Source organism: Diospyros lotus, chromosome 1 (genome assembly GCF_014633365.1).
Source record: "Diospyros lotus cultivar Yz01 chromosome 1, ASM1463336v1, whole genome shotgun sequence".
NCBI lineage: Eukaryota > Viridiplantae > Streptophyta > Magnoliopsida > Ericales > Ebenaceae > Diospyros > Diospyros lotus.
In genome coordinates, this window is record NC_068338.1 from 6,628,117 (window position 1) to 6,651,992 (window position 23,876).

Here is a 23,876-nt window from a genome sequence, read left to right on the forward strand (position 1 = left end):
TTCTGATTGCAAGCCTGTGCCTCCGCCTCCTCTTTCTTCTTCGGTTGTACATTTTTTTTGCTTTATTGATGATTTAGAAGCTTCCTGTTCTCCAGTTTATTTTGATGATGATTCTTTGTCTTAACTCAACAACCTCTGAAACAACACCCTTTTTAATTCATCAAACTTCCCCTTTTCTTTCACCTCCCCAACATTACCATCTTCATCCTCCATTCCCCGAATCACCCTCTTCAACCCAAACATGCTATTTTAACCACTCAGCTGTCATTTTAAAGGCCTGGTGGCAGATTTCGCCATTGGAATTTGACTAGTCTTTAATTCTGATTGCAAGCAGGTGCCTCCTCCTCCTTCTTACTCGGTTGCACATTTTTATTGCTTCTCGAATGATTCAGATGCGTCCTCTTCTCCAATTTCTTTTGATGATGATTCTTTGTCTTTACTTAACAACGTCTTAAGCAACACCCTTTTTGATTTATCAGACTTCCCATTTTCTTTCTCCTCCCCAACATTTCCATCATCGTCCTCTATTCTCCGCATCACCCTCTTCATCCCAAACATGTTATTTTCACCACTCAGTTTTTGTTTTAAAGGCCTGGTGGCAGATTTCGCCATTGGAATTTGACTAGTCTCTAATTTCGAATGCAAGCCTATGCCTCATCCTCCTCCTTCTTCTGTTGCATATTTTTCTTGCTTCACTGATGATTCAGAAGCTTCTTGTTCTCCAGTTTCTTTTGGTGATGATTCTTCGTCAACACTCAACAACCTCTGAAACAACACCCTTTTTTATTCACCAGACCTCCACTTTTCTTTCTCCTCCTCAACATTACCATGTTCGTCCTCTATTTCCCGTACTAGCCTCTTCAATCCACGCGTGCTATTTCCACCGCCCAGTTGTCGTTTTTAAAGGCCTGGTGGGACATTTTGAAATTAAAATTTTACTGGTCTTTAATTACGATTGCAAGCTTGTGCCTCCTTCTCCTTATTCGGTTGCACATTTTTATTACTTCTCTGATGATTCAGATGAGTCCTCTTCTCCAGTTTCTTTTGATGATGATTCTTCATCTTCACTCAACAAGGTCTTAAGTAACACGCTTTTTGATTCATCAGACTTCCCCATTTCTTTCTCCTCCCCAACATTTCCATCTTCGTCCTCTATTCCCCGCATCACCCTCTTCATCCCGAACATGTTATTTTCAAAACTCAATTTTGGTTTTAAAGGCCTGGTGGCAGATTTTGCCATTGGAATTTGACTAGTCTCTAATTTCGAATGCAAGCCTGTGCCTCATCCTCCTCCTTCTTCTGTTGCACATTTTTCTTGCTTCACTGATGATTTAGAAGCTTCCTGTTCTCCAGTTTCTTTTGGTGATGATTCTTCGTCAACACTCAACAACCTCTGAAACAACACCCTTTTTTATTCACCAGACCTACCATTTTCTTTCTCCGCCTCAACATTACTATCTTCGTCCTCTATTCCCTATTTCACCCTATTCAACTCAAGCATGCTATTTTAACCACTCAGTTCTCGTTTTAAAGGTCTGGGGGCAGATTTTTCCATTCAAATTTTTCTGGTCTTTATTTCCAATTGCAAACATGTGCCTCCTCCTCCTCCTTTTTCGGTTGTACATTTTTCTTGCTCCTCTGATGATTCAGATGCTTCCTGTTCTGCAATTTATTTTGATGATGATTCTTCATCTTCACTTAGCAACCTCAGAAACAACACCCTTTATGATTCACAATACTTCCTCTTTTCTTTCTCCTCCTCAAGATTACCATGTTCGTCCTCTATTCCCCGTACCACCCTCTTGAACCCAAGCATGCTATTTTCACCACCCAGTTGTCGTTTTTAAAGGCCTGGTGGGAGATTTTGAAATTGAAATTTTACTAGTCTTTAATTATGATTGCAAGCATGTGCCTCCTCCTCCTTCTTTTTCTTCAGTTGCACATTTTTCTTACTTCTCTGATGATTCAGATGCTTATTTTTCTCTAGTTTCTTTCGACGATAATTCTTCGTTTTCACTCAACAACCTCTGAAACAACACCCTTTTTCATTCACTAGACTTCCCCTTTTCTTTCTCCTCCTCAACATTACCATCTTCGTCCTCTATTCCCCGCTTCACCCTCTTCAACCCAAGCATGTTATTTTCATCACTCAGTTGTCCATTTTAAAGGCCTGGTGGCAGATTTCGCCATTGGAATTTGACCAGTCTTTAATTCTAATTGCAAGTCTGTGCCTCCTCCTCCTCCTTCTTCTTTGGTTGCACACTTTTTTTGCTTTACTGATGATCCAGAAGCTTCTTGTTCTCAAGTTCATTTTGTGATGATTCTTTGTCTTAACTCAACAACCTCTGAAACAACACCCTTTTTGATTCATCAGACTTCACCTTTTCTTTCTCCTCCCCAACATTACCATCGTCATCCTCTATTCCCTGAATCACCCTTTTCAACCCAAACATGCTATTTTAAACACTGGGTTGTCGTTTTAAAGGTCTAGTGGCAGATTTTGCCATTGGAATTTGACTAGTCTTTAATTCCGAATGCAAGCCTGTGCCTCATCCTCCTCCTTCTTCGGTTGCACATTTTTCTTGCTTCTCAGATGATTCAGATGCTTCATGTTCTCTAGTTTCTTTTGATGATGATTCTTCATCTTCACTGAACAACTTCTTAAGCAACACCCATTTTGATTAATCAGACTTCCCCTTTTCTTTCTCCTCCCCAATAGTACCATCTTCGTCCTCTATTGCCCGCATCACCCTCTTCAACCCAAGCATGCTATTTTCACCACTGGGTTGTCGTTTTAAACGCCTGGTGGCAGATTTTCACATTTAAATTTGACTAGTCTTTAATTCTGATTGCAAGCCTGTGCCTCCTCCTCTTCCTTCTTCTTCTTCGGTTGCATATTTTTCTTGCTTCACTGATGGTTCAAATGCTTCCTATTCTCCAGTTTCTTTTGATGATGATTCTTTGTCTTCACTCAACAACCTCTGAAACAACATCTTTTTTGATTCATCAGACATCCCCTTTTCTTCCTCCTCCTCAACATTACCATCTTCGTTCTCTATTCCCCGCATCACTCTCTTCAACCCAATCAAGCTATTTTCACCACTCAGTTATCGTTTTAAAGGCCTGGTGGAAGATTTCGACATTGAAATTTTAATGGTCTTTAATTCCGATTGCAAGCCTGTGCCTCCTCCTCTTTCTTTTTCTTCGGATGTAGAGTCATCTTCTTCTTCGGTTGCACATTTTTCTTGCTTCACTCATGATTCAGAAGATTCCTATTCTCCAGTTTCTTTTGATGATGATTCTTTGTCTTAACTCAACAACCTCTGAAACAACACCCTTTCTGATTCATCAGACTTCCCTTTTCTTTATCCTCCTCAACATTAACATCATCATTCTCTATTCCCCGCATCACCCTCTTGAACCCAAATATCCTATTTTCACCACTCAGTTGTCGTTTTAAAGGCCTGGTGGCAGTATTCGCCATTGGAATTTGACTAGTCTTTAATTATGATTGCAAGCTTGTGCCTCCTCCTCCTCCTTCTTCTTCGGTTGCACACTTTTTTTGCTTTACTGATGATTCAGAAGCTTCATGTTCTCCAGTTTCTTTTGGTGATGATTCTTCGTCAACACTCAACAACCTCTGAAACAACACCATTTTTTATTCACCAGACCTCCCATTTTCTTTGTAACACCCCAAATTTCTTGAGCGTGTTATAACTTAGGATTTCAGGAATATAAAAATTTTTCATATAACAATAGCTGTCATACATTACACAATATCCCAAAAATCCAAATTTACACCTTCTCAGCTTAACAAACCCAATAATCGAATAGCTAAGACAGGCGTTAAAATCTTGAATGCGGAAGATAGATCGAACCTGATATGGTTCACAACCATAATACTTTATTTATCATAAAATTGTTCAAGACGTTTACAAAATGAATTACATGGACATCATCTCTCGCAAGATATAACTGAACGTCTTAAACATATCCAAGACATACATAGGTTCGCATATAATGAAAATATTCTAAACATGCTATAGACAGCAAATTAAACTTATTCTTCAGCTACCTCCTTTCCCTTAGAGCCGCTCGTTGAACCTGGAACGTTTGAATATTCCAGGGACATAGTCCAATTAGAAGATGAATCTTCTAGTGAGAAACTCCAAAAACAGTTTATATCGATGCATGATCAGGTATAAAATGTATGAGAAAACAACGAGAACTACTCCGAAGTGCCTCGTGAACACGTTAGCCTCCTCCAACGAGAGCTTTCTCAACGGCGCACGCATAGCTCCTCTCGGGAGGTCCCTAACCATGTCACTTTGGCCCGACTTTATAGCACTCATGCAGGTACCACATCCGTTGTTCCTTAAGCTCACGGTCTTCCCCACGAGAGCTTTCTCGATGGCGCACGCATAGCGCCTCTCGGGGGATATCCGACTTTTGCCCTCGGCCAACAATAGATAGGTACAACAGTATGGCCACACGAATTTTATAAATGCAACCGTTAAAAAGCCAATAGCATATAATTTTCAGAAAAATGCATTTCGTATATGCATCATGATTTCACGTAAGAGAATAACAAGCGTTTATGTGTAAGAACTTCACGAAACACGTCTCATGCAATAGAAGTCTCCCATAAGAGAATAAAAAATAGGATTTGGAGTATAAGAGTCTCAAGGAGTCTCACCTTGTTGAGTTATCTCTTCGACGATATAATTTTACAGCAAACGGCCTAGGTTTCTACAGAAAATGTGTTTTGGTAAATTTAACCTCAAATATTTTTACACAGACTTGAAGGGTATTAAATTAAGGGCATAACTGAAAAATTTCATGTAAAAATGACCTCTCACGCGCCTTCACGCGCCCAAAGAAGGATGGACACGCGCCCCACGCGCAGCCATTATCCGGCGCGTGTAACTCACGCGCAGGCACCAGATTCCGAACAGCAACGTGTCGGTTTGGTATTTCGGTCATATCTCCCTCGTTTTAACTCCGATTCGACCCCCGTTTGAACCTACGCGACCCTCTCTTCCCCCTCTACAAGATTATCAAAAAAAATGGACTTACCTCACTTTTTTGCTGACTGATTTTGGCAAATTCCGGCGAAGACCCGCAACTCCGATGAGGCTCGTTCTCCGCCGCTTCTTCGCCGCTTTCTTCCCGCCTTCTTGCCGAACCTCCTTCTCTCTCTCTAGAGTAAGCTCCTCCTCTTAGAGTGCTTCACTCTTCAAATTTGTTTGGAATGGTTTGAGAGCAACTCAAGGTGCCTATTTATAGAATCCTTCAACCAATGGTGTTATGCCACTTGTCACAATCTTAGCCATGGACTCCAAAGACTCAAAGCCATAATTGAGTGGCTTTTGAAATCCAAAACTAGAATTAATCCATCTTTTGAAATCCAAGCTAAAACCCTAAACTTCTTTCAAATAACACTTTGGCCCATATTTCAAGTTTTCAACTTTAACATTTCACCACCTAAGCTCATAATTTCATCATTCTTTCATTTGGATAATTTCTCTAATTAGAATTATACCCTCAAACATCAAATTTATCGAGATACTTAAAATCCCAGAATTATTAACTCAAAATTACTCAATATATACGATTTTTCGGAAGCCCCTTACCATCATTCGGTATTTTTAGGTTATAACTTAGCTTAACCGAAGACCATTTCTGATTTGATTTCTTTCAGTGCAATAAGTCTCACCTCGAGACACTCGTTAAAATTATACCTTTGTCCTTAGGTATCTAAGCTCTAGGGCACTCCCTGCGACTGATTCGGTTACTTGTTGCCATTTCAAACATATTTTTCGATATTTTAACTCACTTAAAATACGTGGCAATTTCACGAAAATATAGGGTGTTATATTCTTTCTCCGCCTCAACATTACCATCTTCGTCCTCTATTCCCTATTTCACCCTATTCAACTCAAGCATGCTATTTTAACCACTCAGTTCTCGTTTTAAAGGTCTGGCGGCAGATTTTACCATTGAAATTTTTCTGGTCTTTATTTCCAATTGCAAGCATGTGCCTCCTCCTCCTCCTCCTTCTTCGGTTGTACATTTTTCTTGCTTCTTCGATGATTCAGATGCTTCTTGTTCTGCAATTTATTTTCATGATGATTCTTCATATTCACTCAGCAACCTCAGAAACAACACCCTTTATGATTCACAATACTTCCCCTTTTCTTTCTCCTCCTCAACATTACCATGTTCGTCCTCTATTCCCCGTACCACCCTCTTGAACCCAAGCATGCTATTTTCACCACCCAGTTGTCGTTTTTAAAGGCCTGGTGGGAGATTTTGAAATTGAAATTTTACTGGTCTTTAATTACGATTGCAAGCATGTGCCTCATCCTCTTTCTTTTTCTTCAGTTGCACATTTTTCTTGCTTCTCTGATGATTCAGATGCTCATTTTTCTCCAGTTTCTTTAGATGATAATTCTTCGTCTTCACTCAACAACCTCTGAAACAACACCTTTTTTCATTCACTAGACTTCCCCTTTTCTTTCTCCTCCTCAACATTACCATCTTAGTCCTCTATTCCCCGCATCACCCTCTTCAACCGAAGCATGTTATTGTCACCACTCAGTTGTCCATTTTAAAGGCCTGGTGGCAGATTTCGCCTTTGGAATTTGACCAGTCTGTAATTCTGATTGCAAGCCTGTGCCTCCTCCTCCTCCTTCTTCTTTGGTTGCACACTTTTTTTGCTTTACTGATGATCCAGAAGCTTCTTGTTCTCCAGTTTATTTTGATGATGATTCTTTGTCTTAACTCAACAACACCCTTTTTGATTCATCAGACTTCCCCTTTTCTTTCTCCTCCCAACATTACCATCGTCATCCTTTATTGTAATACTCAGTATTACATGGTATTGAAAATAAATAAATTTTTATTAATTTGGCAGGACCTCGGGTGGTCTAGGGAGGCCAAAAGTCAATTACGAGTAATTAATTAATAAAATTACCGAATTGACGGCTGGAAGTGCCTCGGGACTTGGATGTCCAGGGAAGATGGCAAGGGATTGTTGAGCGTCTTGAGATGAGGATAGTGACGCTAGCAGCGGTCCGACCGGGAATAATTTTTGAAATTAATTTTGTATAAGCCCGAGTGGGTGCCAATACCGAATAATCGAGGGGACCTCCTGGAAGCTGAGGGGACCCTAGGGGTGGTCCGATTTTCTAAGTAAGGCAACCCTTGACTGTTTTCGGGTCAAACAGAGGTCTCGTGCAGGCGCAGGGACAAAGTCGATATTCCCGAGTAATGTCGTCAATTAATTTTCGAGAAATTAAGATTTTGAGTGGCTTAAGAGTAATTAATTAAAGCATTGGAGGTCCAAGTGCTACTTATAAGAATCCTCAAGTGTAATTAAATTTCTAAGTGAAATTAATATGATTAATGGGGATTAATGTGTAAATTAATTAATTTATACATATGTATATATAAGAGGGTGCGAAAGTGGGGAGGAAGCTTCCTCCCTTGATACTTAAATTTGCCTTCTCTGTAAATCAAGATTTAGAATGAGATTATGCGAATTTGAGAGGGGCAGAGATGTAATAATATGTATATATGTGGGTGCATAAGTGATCGTGTGTGCGCGGGAGAGGAAGCTTCTTTGAAGCTTCCTAAATGTCACCTCTGGTATTTCAAAATGAGAGCAGAGTCATGAGTGTTCGAGAGGGAGAGGGAGAAGAGCTCGGGAGGGAGAAGCCGAGAGAGAAAACGATCGGGAGACCGCGAGAGATCAAGGGAGAAGAAGCCGAATGAGGTCTGGCCAGGGACTCGAGCAGCATCCAAGGATGAAGCGGCCATGGCTGGCCAGCCATAGAGGCCGAGCAGCGCAGCCAGCAAGCAGCAGTGGCTCGGGAATAAGCTAAGGCGCCTGGTGGGTCGTGCGAGCAGCAGCTGTAGGCGGCGATGGTGGCGGAGGCTACCTGGTGCGGCGGTGAACGCGGCTGGGTCATGCTTGGAAGGTCTGGCCGAGGTGTTGCAGTGAAGGCTGCTGTTGGCGCTGCTGTTGCAGTGGTCGAGAGCAACGATGGCAATGGAAGCAGCGTCGGGCGGAGCTGGTTCGCGGTGGCGTGCGGTGGCGCATGAGGCAGCCAGGAGCTCAGCTTCCATTAATGGCGGTTGCAGCGGCATGGCTGGAGCAAAGGCGACCCTCGGTGGCACTGCGTGTGGGCTGCGGTGGTGCGATGGAGGCAGCGGACAGTGGAGCCGGCAGCGGCAGAGGCCAAGCGAGTGGCTGGCAGCGTTCGGCGATGGCGTGCGTAGCCGAGTTGCTGTGCGCAGGTGCTTGGGAAGAAAGAAGAAGAAAGTGAATAGTAGTTGTGCGCGCTGGAGAAGAAGAATAGGGGAGAAGGAAGGAAAGAAAAAATAAAAGAAAAAGGGAAAATAAAAATAAAGGAAATTCTGGAAAATAGGAAAAAATCCTGAAAATTTTCAGAAAGATTGGGGAAAGTTCTGGAAATTAATTTGGGGCCCAAGAAGCGTGTTGGAGGCCGAGAATGAGATTTGGGCGCAAGATTTGCAGCCAAAGAAGCAACGTCGGGTGAGCGTTTTCTCGATGCCTTCTCGAGAATTAATTGAGGTATATTGAGTTAATTCTTCCTTAGTTATTTTCATTAAATGAGTTAATGAATTGTGTAGTATTGGTTGGATTAAACCCTGTGTTGGGGTATTTGAAATTTTGTTAATGGATGATTTTGGGGATGTTCGGAGTAGTTGAGGGCATTAATTGAATGCCGGATGTTAATGGAGTTGGGGTTTTGTGTGTTTTGCATCTAGGTTTGACCAGGGAGGCGGTGATCCTAGAGGAACTAGAGGTTCGGGCTGGAATTTGGGCCGAGGCAGAGATGAGGCGTCGAGCCAGGTAAGGGATAGCCCCATGTGGAGGTGGCTTTGCAAGTCGGTAAATACGTTAGATAATGTTTTTATGTTGCATTGGCATGTAGTGGTTATATCTTGTGTGATGCAAGCTCTAGTGGACCTGTGGCCATGAGGAGGACTAGTGGTGGGGGCTGATAGGTTGATGCCTCAAACCTTAGTGGGTTGTGAGGATGTGTGAGCCTAGCCTCATTTGCATGCATTGGCATACATAAACATCGTTATATTCATATTTACATGCATTGCACCCTTACTGAGTCTTTATGACTCATGAGGTTTCACCTCATGTGTAGATGATGCAAGTCCGGATGCAAGCAAGGATGGCGCCGGGAGGCCGTTGTGGCAACTAGCTGAGTTGCCCGAGTTATGTTTTTTTAATATTGCTTGTATGTAGCCAGGGGCGCAGTGTATGTATACCCTTGTGAGTAAATGTATACTTGTTGAGAGTTGGTTGTATCTAATTGTTGTAATCATCGTAGAGTGATAAATGATTGTGAAATTGTTCATTATATATATGGCTTGGGTTATTGAAGCCAAGTTCGGATCGAGTAAAGATCAGCGAGGTATGTTCTCATAAATCCCCAATACTCAGCGAAGTGTTTATATGCTAGCTTTGTGCCTGGGTCACCTCTGGCTTGCTATGGGGCGAGCTGAAGAGAGGTGAAGCTCACTCAGGTTTCGGGTCTCAGTCCGCTGTGTCTTCTTGATTGAGTTAGGACCGATTCCTGAGTGGAGCGAAGGGAAGGACGAAGCCTAGTTCCCACCTAGGGCGTTTCTCTTGAAACATAGTCCAACCCTTCAGTTGTGGTTTGATAGGTGAGTAATCTGGTCGATTATTTACCAGTGGCACCCGTAAGTGGGAGCGGGTCGTTACATTTATTCCCCGAATAACCCTCTTCAATCCAAACATGTTATTTTCGCCACTGGGTTGTCGTTTTAAAGGCCTGGTGGCAGATTTCGCCATTGGAATTTGACTAGTCTTTAATTCTGAATGCAAGCCTGTACCTCCTCCTTCTCCTTCTTCTTCGGTTGCACATTTTTCTTGCTTCACTGATGGTTCAGATGCTTCCTGTTCACCAGTTTCTTTTGATGATGATTCTTCGTTTTCACTCAACAACTTCTGAAACAACACCCTTTTTGATTCATCAAACATCCCCTTTTCTTTCTCCTCCTCAACATTACCATCTTCGTTCGCTATTCCCCGCATCACCCTCTTCAACCCAAGCATGCTATTTTCACCACTCAGTTATCGTTTTAAAGGCCTGCTGGAAGATTTCGACTTTGAAATTTTACTGGTCTTTAAATCCGATTGCAAGCCTGTGCCTCCTCCTTTTTCTTCTTCTTCGGAAGTAGAGTCGTCTTCTTCTTCGGTTGCACATTTTTCTTGCTTCACTCATGATTTAGAAGCTTCCTGTTCTCCAGTTTCTTTTGATGATGATTCTTTGTCTTAACTCAAAAACCTCTGAAACAACACCCTTTTTGATTCATCAGACTTCCCCTTTTGTTTTTCCTCCTCAACATTACCATCTTCGTCCTTTATTTCCCGTATCACCCTCTTCAACCCAAACATGCTATTTTCACCACTCAGTTGTCGTTTTAAAGGCCTGGTGGCAGATTTTGCCATTGGAATTTGACTAGTCTTTAATTCCGAATGCAAGCCTGTGCCTCATCCTCCTCCTTCTTCGGTTGCACATTTTTCTTGCTTCACTGATGATTCAGAAGCTTCCTGTTCTGCAGTTTCTATTGGTGATGATTCTTCGTCAACACTCAATGACCTCTGAAACAACACCCTTTTTTATTCTCCAGACCTCCCATTTTCTTTCTCCTCATCAACATTACCATCTTCGTCCTCTATTCCCTATTTCACCCTATTCAACTTAAGCATGCTATTTTAACCACTCAGTTCTCGTTTTAAAGGCCTGGTGGCAGATTTTGCCATTAAAATTTTACTGGTCTTTATTTCCAATTGCAAGCATGTGCCTCCTCCTCCTTCTTTTTCTTCGGTTGCACATTTTTCTTGCTTCTCTGATGATTCAGATGCTTCCTATTCTCCAATTTATTTTGATGATGATTCTTCATCTTTACTCAGCAACCTCAAAAACAACACCCTTTATGATTCACAATACTTCCCCTTTTCTTTCTCCTCCTCAACATTACCATCTTCGTCCTCTATTCCCCGTACCTCCCTCTTCAACCGAAGCATGCCATTTCCACCACCAAGTTATCGTTTTTAAGGGCCTGGTGGGAGATTTTGAAATTAAAATTTTACTGGTCTTTAATTACGATTGCAAGCATGTGCCTCCTCCTTCTTCTTTTTCTTCGGTTGCAGATTTTTCTTGCTTCTCTGATGATTCAGATGCTTATTTTTCTGCAGTTTCTTTTGATGATGATTCTTCGTCTTCACTCAACAACCTCTGAAACAACACCCCTTTTGATTCACCAGACTTCCCCTTTTCTTTCTCTTCCTTAACATTACCATCTTCGTCCCCTATTCCCTATTTCACCGTATTCAACTCAAGCATGCTATTTTCTCAACTCAGTTATCGTTTTATAGGCCTAGTGGCAGATTTTACCGTTAAAATTTTACTGGCCTTGATTTACGATTGCAAGTCTGTGCCTCCTCCTCTTTCTTCTTCTTCAGATGTAGAGTCATCTTCTTTTTCGGTTGCACATTTTTCTTGCTTCTCTGATGGTTCAGATGCTTCCTGTTCTCCAGTTTCTTTTGAAGATGATTCTTTGTCTTAACGCAACAACGTCTTAAGCAACACCGTTTTTGATTCATCAGACTTCCCCTTTTCTTTCTCCTCCCCAACATTATCATCTTCATCCTCTATTCCCCGCATCACCCTCTTCAACCCAAGCATGTTATTTTCACCACTAAGTTGTCATTTTAAACGCCTGGTGGAAGATTTCGCCATTGGAATTTGACTAGTCTTTAATTCTGATTGCAAGCCTATGCCTCCTCCTCCTTCTTCTTCGGTTGCACATTTTTCTTACTTCACTGATGGTTCAGATGCTTCCTGTTCTCTAGTTTCTTTTTATGATGATTCTTCGTCTTCACTGAACAACCTCTGAAACAACACCCTTTTTGATTCATCAGACTTCCCCTTTTCTTTCTCCTCCTCAACATTACCATATTCGTCCTCTATTCCATGCATCACCCTCTTCAACCCAAGTTTGCTATTTTCACCACTCAGTTGTCATTTTAAACGCCTGGTGGAAGATTTCGCCATTGGAATTTGACTAGTCTTTAATTCGGATTGCAAGCCTATGCCTCCTCCTCCTCCTCCTTCTTCGGTTGCACATTTTTCTTACTTTCCTGATGGTTCAGATGCTTCTTGTTCTCTAGTTTCTTTTGATGATGATTCTTCGTCTTCACTGAACAACCTTTGAAACAACACCCTTTTGATTCATCAGACTTCCCCTTTTCTTTCTCCTCCTCAACATTACTATCTTCGTCCTCTATTCCCCGCATCACCTCTTCAACCCAAGCAAGTGATTTTCACCACTCAGTTGTCATTTTAAAGGCCTGGTGGCAGATTTTGCCATTGGAATTTGACTAGTCTTTAATTCCGATTGCAAGCCTATGCCTCCTCCTCCTCCTTCTTCGATTGCACATTTTTCTTGTTTCACTGATGATTCAGAAGTATCCTGTTCTCTAGTTTCTTTTGGTGATGATTCTTCGTCTTCATTGAATAATCTTTGAAACAACACCCTTTTTGATTCATCAGACTTCCACTTTTCTTTCTCCTCCTCAACATTACCATCTTCGTCCTCTATTCCTTGGATCACCATCTTCAACCCAAGCATGCTATTTTCACCACTCAGTTGTCGTTTTAAAAGCTTGGTGGCATATTTCGCCACAAAAATTGGACTGGTCTTTAATTCCAATTGCAAGCCTGTGCCTCCTCCTCCTTCTACTTCTTCGATTGCACTTTTTTCTTGCTTCACTAATGATTCTGATGCTTCCTGTTTTCCATTTTCTTTTGATGAAGATTATTCGTCTTCACGCAACAACCTCAGAAACAACACCCTTTCTGATTCATCAGAGTTCGCCTTTTCTTTCTCCTCCTCAAATTTACAATCTTTGTCCTCTATTCCCCATTTCACCCTTTTCAAGTCAACCATGCTATTTCCACCACCAAGTTGTCGTTTTTAAAGGCCTTGTGGCAGATTTCGAAATTGAAATTTTATTGGTCTTTAATTACGATTGCAAGCCTGTGCCTCCTCCTATTTCTTCATCTTCTGATGTAGAGTCGTCTTCTTCTTCGGTTGCACAATTTTCTTGCTTCTGTGATGATTCAGATGCTTCCTCTTCTGTAGTTTCTTTTGAGATGATTCTTCGTGTTTACTCAACAATCTCTGAAACAACACCCTTTTTGATTCATCAGACTTCCCCTTTTCTTTTTCCTCCCCAACATTACTATCCTCATCCTCTATTCCCGCATCACCCTCTTCAACCCAAGCATGTTATTTTCACCACTCAGTTGTCGTTTTAAACGCCTGGTGGCAGATTTCGCCATTTGAATTTGATTAGTCTTTAATTATGATTGCAAGCCTGTGCTTCCTACTCCTCTTTCTTCTTCGGTTGCACATTTTTTTTGCTTTACTGATGATTCAGAAGCTTCCTGTTTTACCAGTTTATTTTGATGATGATTCTTTGTCTTAACTCATTTTCTTTCTCCTCCCCAACATTACCATCTTTATCCTCTATTTCCCAAATCACCTTCCTCAACCCAAACATGCTATTTTCACCACTCAGTTGTCGTTTTAAAGGCCTGGTGACAGATTTCGCCATTGGAATTTGACTAGTCTTTAATTACGAATGCAATCTTGTGCCTCATCCTCCTCATTCTTCAGTTACACATTTTTCTTGCTTCACTGATGATTCAGAAGCTTCGTGTTCTATAGTTTCTTTTGGTGATGATTCTTCGTCAACACTCAACAACCTCTGAAACAACACCCTTTTTTATTCACCAGACCTCTGCTTTTTCTTTTCCTTCTCCACCTCAACATTACCATCTTCGTCCTCTATTCCCTATTTCACCCTATTCAACTCAAGCATGCTATTTTCACAACTCAGTTGTCGTTTTATAGGGCTGGGGCAAATTTTCCCGTTAAAATTTTATTTGCCTTTATTTACGATTGCAAGCCTATGCCTCCTCCTCTTTCTTCTTCTTCGGATGTAGAGTCATCTTCTTCTTCGGTTGCACATTTTTCTTGCTTCTCTAATCATTCAGATGCTTCCTCTTCTCCAGTTTCTTTTGATGATGATTCTTCGTCTTCACTCAACAACGTCTTAAGCAACACCCTTTTTGATTCGTCAGACTTCCCCTTTTCTTTCTCCTCCCCAACATTACCATCTTCGTCCTCTATTCCCCGCATCACCCTCTTCAACCCAAGCATGCTATTTTCACCACTCAGTTGTCGTTTTAAATACCTGGTGGCAGATTTTGCCATTGGAATTTGACTAGTCTTTAATTCTAATTGCAAGCCTATGCCTCCTCCTCCTTCTTTTTCGGTTGCACATTTTTCTTACTTCACTGATGGTTCAGATGCTTCCTATTCTCTAGTTTCTTTTGATTATGATTCTTCGTCTTCACTCAACAACCTCTGAAACAACACCCTTTTCGATTCATCAGACTTCCCCTTTTCTTTCTCGTCCTCAACATTACCATCTTCGTCCTCTATTCCCCGTATCACCCTCTTCAACACAAGCATGTTATTTTCTCCACTCAATTATCGTTTTAAAGGCCTGGTGGCAGATTTCGCCATTGGAATTTGATTAGTCTTTAATTCCGATTGCAAGCCTGTGCCTCCTCCTCTTCCTCCTTCGGTTCCACATATTTCTTGCTTCGCTGATGATTCAGAAGTTTCCTGTTCTCCAGTTTATTTTGGTGATGATTCTTCGTCTTCACTGAACAACCTCTGAAACAACACCCTTTTTGATTAATCAGACTTCCACTTTTCTTTCTCCTCCTCAACATTACCATCTTCATCCTCTATTCCCTGGATCACCATCTTCAACCCAAGCATGCTATTTTCACCACTCAGTTGTCGTTTTAAAAGCTTGGTGGCATATTTCGCCACTGAAATTGGACTAGTCTTTAATTCCAATTGCAAGCCTGTGCCTCCTCCTCCTCCTTCTTCTTCGATTGCACATTTTTCTTGCTTCTCTAATGATTCAGATGCTTCTTGTTTTACAGTTTCTTTTGATGAAGATTCTTCGTCTTCACGCAACAACCTCAGAAACAACACCATTTCTGATACATCAGAATTCGCCTTTTCTTTCTCCTCCTCATCATTACAATCCTTGTCCTCTATTCCCCTTTTCACCCTTTTCAAGTCAAGCATGCTATTTCCACCACCCAGCTATCGTTTTTAAAGGCCTTGTGGCAGATTTCGAAATTGAAATTTTACTGGTCTTTAATTACGATTGCAAGCTTGCGCCTCATCCTATATCTCCATCTTCAGATGTAGAGTCGTCTTTTTCTTCGGTTGCACATTTTTCTTGCTTCTCTGATGATTCAGATGCTTCCTGTTCTCCAATTTATTTTAATGATGATTCTTCATTTTCACTCAGCAACCTCAGAAATAACACCCTTTATTATTCAACAAACTTCCCATTTTCTTCCTCCTCCTCAACATTATCATCTTCGTCCTCTATTCCCTGGATCACCATCTTCAACCCAAGCATGCTATTTTCACCACTCAGTTGTCGTTTTAAAAGTTTGGTGGCATATTTCGCCACTGAAATTGGACTGGTCTTTAATTCCAATTGCAAGCCTGTGCCTCCTGATCGAGACTGTCGAACCTTGATTATTGTAAAAAAAATATATTTTGGATTTGCAGCAAGGGTGCGACCCTAAAGTCGTGTCTCAAAGGAACCTCAATACGAATCTATCATGGCAAGAACTGAACGAGGGGGGTTTTTTTGATGAAAAAGAAAGTATGAATATTGAGTAAAAATTTAAAAATGAAACTGTCTATGGATCCAAACGCAACCAGTTACAAATCTTTCGCTTAAATTAGGTTTTCATCATCCCTTCTTATAGATTAGATTTAGCCGAGTTTCAACACCCAAAATCTGCATAAATAAATCTCCAACAACTGTCTAGAGATCAAATCAAAGCTGATATAAAAATCAAAGAAAACCTCCTTCAATCAGTCTACCAATTTTAATCTTCATTCACACAGATTCCAGAACCTAGTATCCATAACCATCCATACCAAGTTATTTGTTTCTGCTTCTTTCCTTCGTGTGTTGTATCAACCAACTATAACATTAAAACCCCAATATAGAAAAGAGAAATCCACCCCGTATATGTTCATACAACCGTCTTGAACATGCACTAGAATAAGCGGAAAAGAAGTAGAGAAAACTTAAAACAAATATAATTGAAATTCAAACCAGTTTCGTAGAAGCTTTCGGGATTCAAACCATGGAATGAGTTTGGATTTGCGACTGATTACAAGTGTTTAGCCCTCCATGGAGAAGAAAATAAAAATAGAGAAAAAATGGCTACTGTTCATGAGACAAAAAATATATATGTATCTCCCACCTAATGGCCTCCTAAGGTGCTTAAATAGAGCTTAAGGAGGAAACCCTAGGTTACCGCAACTTCACAGCAGATTTCGAATAGGATAACGTGCGTTCTGGGCTTTGGCCCCTTCATAAAAATTGTACATCAGGAAGAGTAGATGAATTTGGGCTTTTTAATTACTTGATTTGGATATCGGACGCATAAGTTATGGCCTTTTAAAGAATCAGTGTCCAGTGTAGCTTTCCTAATTTAACCCAGCTATCTAGTCCCGACTTTGAAGTGATGTTTGGAGGCCCAAACGAACTCGGATTTGGACAAACCATACCATTCCAGAAAACCTAAGAAGTCCTCTACAATATCTCTGAAGACATCATTCACGTTCTAGGATTATAACTTGGCCCAAACTTTGAAAGAAGCACAGAAAGGATGGTCTACCAGAAATGATCATTTTCCCCTCCCATTCATTGATCAGATGTTGGAGAGGTTGGCTGGTAAGTCACATTATTGTTTCCTTCCAGATTTGCATAGCCCTAGAGGATCAGGAGAAGACCACCTTCACCTACCCCTTTGGCACTTTCGCGTATAGGAGGATGCCTTTCGGTCTATGTAATGCTCCAGGTACCTTTCAGCGATGCATGGTAAGTATATTTTCAGAATTCCTTATGATACTTTCGTGTATCTGAAAATATACTTACCATGCATCGCTGAAAGGTACCTGGAGCATTACATAGACCGAAAGGCATCCTCTTATGCGCGAAAGTGTCAAAGGGGCAGGTGAAGGTGGTCTTCTCCTGATCCTCTAGGGATATGCAAATCTGGAAGGAAACAATAATGTGACTTACCAGCCAACCTTTCCAACATCTGATCAATGAATGGGAGGGGAAAATGATCCTTTCTGTGCTTCTTTCAAATTTTTGACCAAGTTATAATCCTAGAACGTGAATGATGTCTTCAGAGATATTGTAGAGGACTTCTTAGGCTTTCTGAAATGGTATGGTTTGTCCAAATCCGAGTTCGTTTGGGCCTCCAAACATCGCTTCAAAGTCGGGACCAGATAGCTAGGTTAAATTAGGAAAGCTACACTGGACACTGATTCTTTAAAAGGCCATAACTTATGCGTCCGATATCCAAATCAAGTGATTAAAAAGCCCAAATTCATATACTCTTCCTGATCTACAATTTTTATGAAGGGGCTGAAGCCCAGAACGCACGTTATCCTATTCAAAATCCGCTGTGAAGTTGCAGTAACCTAGGGTTTCCTCCTTAAGCTCTATTTAAGCACCTTAGGAGGCCATTAGGTGGATATATATATATATATATATTGTCTCATGAACAGTAGCCATTTTTTCTCTGTTTTTGTTTTTTTCTCCATGGAGGGCTAAACACTTGTAATCAGTTGCAAATCCGAACTCATTCCATGGTTTGAATCCCGAAAGCTTCTATGAAATCTGGTTTGAATTTCAATTATATTTGTTTTAAGTTTTCTCTACTTCTTTTCCGCTTATTCTAGTGCATGTTCAAGACGGTTGTATGAACATATACGGGGTGGATTTCTCTTTTTTATATTGCAGTTTTAATGTTATAGTCAGTTGATACAACACACGAAGGAAAGAAGCAGAAACAAATAACTTGGTATGGATGGTTATGGATACTAGGTTCTGGAATCTGTGTGAATGAAGATTAAAATTGGTAGACTGATTGAATGAGGTTTTCTTTGATTTTTATATCAGCTTTGATTTGATCTCTAGATGGTTGTTGGAGATTTATTTATGCAGATTTTGGGTGTTGAAACTCGGCTAGATCTAATCTATAAGAAGGGATGATGAAAACCTGGTTTAAGGGAAAGATTTGTAACTGGTTGCGTTTGGATCCATAGACAGTTTCATTTTTAAATTTTTACTCAATATTCATACTTTCTTTTTCATAAAAAAAACCCCCTCGTTCAATTCTTGTCATGACAGATTTGTATTGAGGTTCCATTGAGAGATGACTTCGGGGTCGCACCCTCGCTGCAGATCTGAAATATATTTTTTTTTTACAATCATCGAGGTTCGACAGTCTCGATCAGAAATCTGCCACCAGACGTTTAAAACGACAACCCAGTGGTGAAAATGCCATGCTTGGGTTGAAGAGGGTGATGCGGGGAATAGAGGATGAAGATGGTAATGTTGGGGAGGAGAAAGAAAAGGGGAAGTCTGATGAATCAAAAAGGGTGTTGTTTCAGAGGTTCTCGAGTTAAGACAAAGAATCATCATCAAAAGAAACTGGAGAAGATGAAGCATCTGAATCATCAGAGAAGCAAGAAAAATGTACAACCGAAGAAGGAGGAGGATGAGGCACAAGCTTGCATTCGGAATTAAAGACTAGTCAAATTCCAATGGCAAAATCTGCCACCAAGCCTTTAAAATGACAACTGAGTGGTTAAAATAGCATGTTTGGGTTGAAGAGGGTGATGCGAGGAATAGAGGACGAAGATGGTAATGTTGAGGAGGATAAAGAAAAGGGGTAGTCTGATGAATCAAAAAGGGTGTTGTTTCAGAGGTTGTTGAGTTAAGACAAAGAATCATCATCAAAAGAAACTGGAGAACAGGAAGCATCTGAATCATGAGTGAAGCAAGAAAAATGTGCAACCGAAGAAGAAGACGACTCTACATCCGAAGAAGAAGAAAGAGGAGGAGGCACAGGCTTGCAATCGGAATTAAAGACCAGAAAAATTTCAAAGTCAAAATCTTCCACCAGGCCTTTAAAACGATAACTGAGTGGTGAAAATAGCACGATTGGGTTGAAGAGGGTGATGCGGGGAATAGAGAACGAAGATGGTAATGTTGAGGAGGAGAAAGAAAAGGGGAAGTCCGATGAATCAAAAAGAGTGTTGTTTCAGAGGTTGTTGAGTGAAGATGAAGAATCATCATCAAAAGAAACTAGAGAACAGGAAGCATCTGAACCATCAGTGAAGCAAGTAAAATGTGCAACCGAAGAAGAAGGAGGAGGAGGAGGCACAGGCTTGCAATCAGAATTAAAGACTAGTCAAATTCCAATGGCAAAATTTGCCACCAGGCGTTTAAAACGACAACCCAGTGGTAAAAATAGCATGCTTGGGTTGAAGAGGGTGATGCGGGGAATAGAGGACGAACAACAAGAGATAGTGGCAGATTCAACAACTAAAGTCGAATACATAACAACCTTCGAAACAGTTAAGGAGGTTGTATGGATCCGTAAGTTCACTGATGAACTTAAAGTGGTGTCCAGCATTGTTGATCCAATAATAGTTATTGGGATAACAATGGAGCCATCGCGTAAGTGAAGGAACCACGGTTTCATCAACGGACCAAATTTGTATTGCGACATCACCATATGATAATGGAGATTATCAACTGAGGTGACATATATAGAGAAAGTGTCGACGAATGACAACGTCATAGATCCCTTGACTAAAGCTCTATCCCAAGAGAAACATGAAAGTCATGTTCGATCATTAGGTATAAGATACATGAGTGATTGGCTCTAGTGCAAGTGGAGATTGTTAGTGTAGGTGCTCTAAACCCAATCAGATTGGGCATGTTGTACATTGACAATTGTAATCATGTTTATTATTTGAATAAGAAGTTATTCAAATTCACAAGAAGTCATTGTATTAGTTTCTTGTTATTATTGTAATAACCGAATGAAACTAGATAGAAGTCCATATGATGTATACTGTGAATAATCTATAAAGATGTGAGATGATGCATCAGAGTTTCTAGACATCATTAAACGTCTCAAGTCGTAGCAATGTCAAGAATGGACATTGACAATTGCGGTAAGACTTGTATGTGCTATGTTTTTGCTATGTGATAGCAAATGGGGTCTCACACCCATAGGCATGGGGATGCCTAGACAAGTACATAGGTGACCAATGTTGGAGAACGTGTCACTGGACATGACTCGCCATGAGAATCCATTTTGGTTATATGTTAATGGAATTCTCATATGAGATGGGTGTAACTAATCCTTGGACTTGAGGTTGTCACGGTCATCTCATAAGAAGACCGGTATGCTTTGACATCGTTTCGATGGGCCTAGACAAAAGCTGCACGTGGGCGATCGTTAGGTATATCGTGAGGCTTATGGAGATGGGTGCATAGCCAAGATGGGACTCGTCTATCCCTTGATAGAGGATGATGTATCTAAGGCGCCTTCGATGGATATTCACTTTAAATCCATGGCCATGGTAAAAGAGATCAATAAAGAGTTATTGATTTACTTTCTATTAAGTGAAGATATCCAGAAGACCGAAGAAAACTCATGTGATCATTATCAAGCAACACATCGCCATACTTGAGATCACATAAGATACATTGACGAGAGAATCGTATTACACGGTAACCATGCTCGTGAAAGGTTATTTGCTGATTATGAATCCTTCTGAATAATTGGGTAGGCATGACGCCTTGCTAGAGGCCAATCTTGTCTTATGTGTTCGTACCGACACATTGCCAACATATTCGGAAGCCTAATGAGTCATACGCAATAGGCACGGTCCCTGGCTTAAACCAGGAGAGTGGACGTATGGTTAAGTGGGACACTTCGGCAAGAAGTTTTGCCATCGTAGGTTCTCACGGAAAAAGAACAAATAAACGTAATGACGTCGATATGACGAGGAGTCGTTATAATGGAAAGAGTTTCCTAAAAATGGCAATTGATTAAATTAGGAAGGAGTTTCTAATTTAATAATTTTCTATTTGTTGGGGTGGCAAATAGGAAATAAAATATTTTTGGGCTTAAGTTAATATTTGGACTAAATTAGATTTGGGCCAAATATTAAATTAAATATTATATTTGGACTAAATTGGATTTGAGCCAAATATTAAAATAAATATTATATTTGGACTAAATTAGATTTGGGCCAAATATTAAATATTATATTTGGACCAAATTAGATTTGGGCCAAATATTAAATAAAATATATTTGGGCTTGAATTAGATTTGGGCCATAATATTTTATTTAACTTATAAAAGGATTGGGCCATTTAATTATATTTCTAGTTAGACTAGAATAAGCCCACTTAAGATTCTAATTAAATAAGAATTAATGGGCTAGCCCAATCCATTAGGGTTTTAGAAACCCTAGGATATTTCCTTATAAATATCCCTTTATGGGTTGCCCAAAATTAAGGAGTTTTTGGTGTCGTTTTTCAAGAGTTGAAAAACGTATTACCGTTCACTCTTCCCCATTTCTTTTGGCATTAATATGAAACGAGGGCGTTCTTTTACCGTCCATACACAAGCCGCGCAAAGGAGAAGGAGCTAACACTCCTATTCCGCTCTCCTTGCCAATGGACGCGTGCCGAGTATCACGAGTTAGAGGCCGGATGCTTGGAGGCTCGAATCCGCGAACGACTCGATAATCTAAAGGTTAGATTTATTTATTTGTTTGTGAATGATTCAATTTCGAAGTTGATCCAATCGCCGGGATCGGGGTAAGTTCAAAAATTTTGAACTACGTTGTTTACCCCGTAGCGATCAGGCTTTACTTTCAGTCTGATGAATCAAAAAGGGTGTTGTTTTAGAGCTTGTTGAGTGAAGACGAAGAATCATCATCAAAAGAAACTGGAGAAGAGGAAGCATCTGAATCATCAGAGAAGCAAGAAAAATGTGCAACCGAAGAAGAAGGAGGATGAGGCACAGGCTTGCATTCGGAATTAAAGATTAGTCAAATTCCAATAGCGAAATCTGCCACCAGGCATTTAAAACGATAACCAGTGGTGAAAATAGCATGCTTGGGTTGAAGAGGGTGATGCGGGGAATAGAGGACGAAGATGGCAATGTTGGGGAGGAGAAAGAAAAGGGGAAGTCTGATGAATCAAAAAGCGTGTTGCTTAAGACGTTGTTGAGTGAAGACGAAGAATCATCAAATGAAACTAGATAAGAGAAAGCATTTGAATCATCAGAGAAGCAAGAAAAATGTGCAGCCAAAGAAGGAGGAGGATGAGGCACAGGCTTGCATTCGGAATTAAAGACTAGTCAAATTCCAATGGCAAAATATGCCACTAGGCCTTTAAAACGACAGCTGAGTGGTTAAAATAGCATGTTTGGGTTGAAGAGGGTGATTTGGGGAATAGAGGATGAAGATGGTAATGCTGGGGAGGAGAAAGAAAAGGGGAAGTCTGATGAATCAAAAAGGGTGTTGTTTCATAGGTTGTTGAGTTAAGACAAACAATCATCATCAAAATAAACTGGAGAACAGGACGCTTCTGAATCATTAGTAAAGCAAAAAAATGTGCAACTGAAGAAGAAGGAGGAGGAGGAGGAGGCACAGGCTTGCAATCAGAATTAAAGACTAGCCAAATTCCAATGGCAAAATCTGCCACCAGGCGTTTAAAATGACAATTGAGTGGTGAAAATACCATGCTCGGGCTGAAGAGGGTGATGCGGGGCTTAGAGGACGAAGATGGCAATGTTGGGGAGGAAAAAGAAAAGGGAAGTCTGATGAATTAAAAAGGGTGTTTCTTAAGACGTTGTTGAGTGAAGACGAAGAATCATAATCAAAAGAAACTGGAGAAGAGGAAGGTTCTGAATCATCAAAGAAGCAAGAAAAATGTGCAATCGAAGAAGGAGGAGGATGAGGCATAGGCTTGCTTTCGGAATTAAAGACTAGTCAAATTCCAATGGCGAAATCTGCCACCTGGCCTTTAAAACGACAACTGAGTGGTTAAAATAGCATGTTTGGGTTGAAGAGGGTGATGTGGGTAATAAAGGATGAAGATGGTAATGTTGAGGAGGATAAAGAAAAGGGGTAGTCTGATGAATCAAAAAGGGTGTTATTTTAGAGGTTGTTGAGTTAAGACAAAGAATCATCATCAAAATAAACTGGAGAACAGGAGGCTTCTGAATCATCAGTAAAGCAAAAAAAATGTGCAACCGAAGAAGAAGGAGGATGAGGCACAGGCTTGCATTCGTAATTAAAGACTAGTCAAATTCCAATGGCAAAATCTGCCACTAGGCCTTTAAAACAACAACTGAGTGGTTAAAATAGCATGTTTGGGTTGAAGAGAGTGATGCGGGGAATAGAGGATGAAGATGGTAATGTTGAAGGGGATAAAGAAAATGGGAAGTCTGATGAATCGAAAAGGGTCTTGTTTCAGAGGTTGTTGAGTTAAGACAAAGAATCATCATCAAAAGAAACTGGAGAACAGGAAGCTTCTGAATCATGACTGAAGCAAGAAAAATGTGCAACCGAAAAAGAAGATGACTCTACAGCCGAAGAAGAAGAAAGAGGAGGAGGCACAGGCTTGCAATCGGAATTAAAGACCAGTAAAATTTCAATGTCGAAATCTTCCACCAGACTTTAAAACGATAATTGAGTGGTGAAAATAGCATGATTGGGTTGAAGAGGGTGATGCGGTGAATAGAGAACGAAGATGGTAATGTTGAGGAGAAGAAAGAAAAGGGGAAGTC